The 609-nt window shown below is 18.9% G+C and overlaps 1 protein-coding gene across 1 annotated transcript in view; it reads left to right on the forward strand.

Annotated features, from left to right (window-relative positions):
• The window catches only part of LOC107607044, a 4,038-nt gene that overhangs the window by 923 nt on the left and 2,506 nt on the right, over positions 1 to 609 (forward strand). The gene's annotated exons all lie outside the window — the stretch shown is intronic.

Raw genomic sequence — 609 nt, forward strand, 5'->3', positions numbered from 1 at the left:
TAATCATATATAATAAATTAATTAGTTACTAGGGTTATAATTTAATTGTGTCGTTTTATTGTCATATTTTATTAGAATAGATTTATTTTCTAACGGCAAAATATTGTGAATATTAGGACTCACATTTCTATATGTTACGAAGGAGAGATACATTTTTTTTTATGTTTTGTTCATTTTTATGTTCAATGCAGTGAATTGTTTAATTTTTTTTAAGTTAACCATTATTAACAAGTATTTGCTCAGACACTATTAAGTTATTATTATTTTAATTAGTATTTTTTTATTGTACGTTGTATATATTCCGATTACTTATGTATACTTTTTCAACAGTTTCAATTTATATATAAATTTATGTAGTAGAATTATTTTTTATTTTGGTAAGCTATAATTAAATAATTGTTACTTATAGTTTACCGTTTGAAATATTATTAGAATCATGTTATATAGTTTCAGTGCGAATTAAATTACATGAGAATGTTTAATATTAAATAAATATTTATTTATTTATTATCATTATTAATATATTAAAAAATATTAATGTAAGGACTAATTCACTTTTTTATAACATGCTTTTTATGAATTATATATAATAAGGATTATTTTTGTGTG

Source organism: Arachis ipaensis, chromosome B07 (genome assembly GCF_000816755.2).
Source record: "Arachis ipaensis cultivar K30076 chromosome B07, Araip1.1, whole genome shotgun sequence".
NCBI classification, from domain to species: Eukaryota; Viridiplantae; Streptophyta; class Magnoliopsida; order Fabales; family Fabaceae; genus Arachis; species Arachis ipaensis.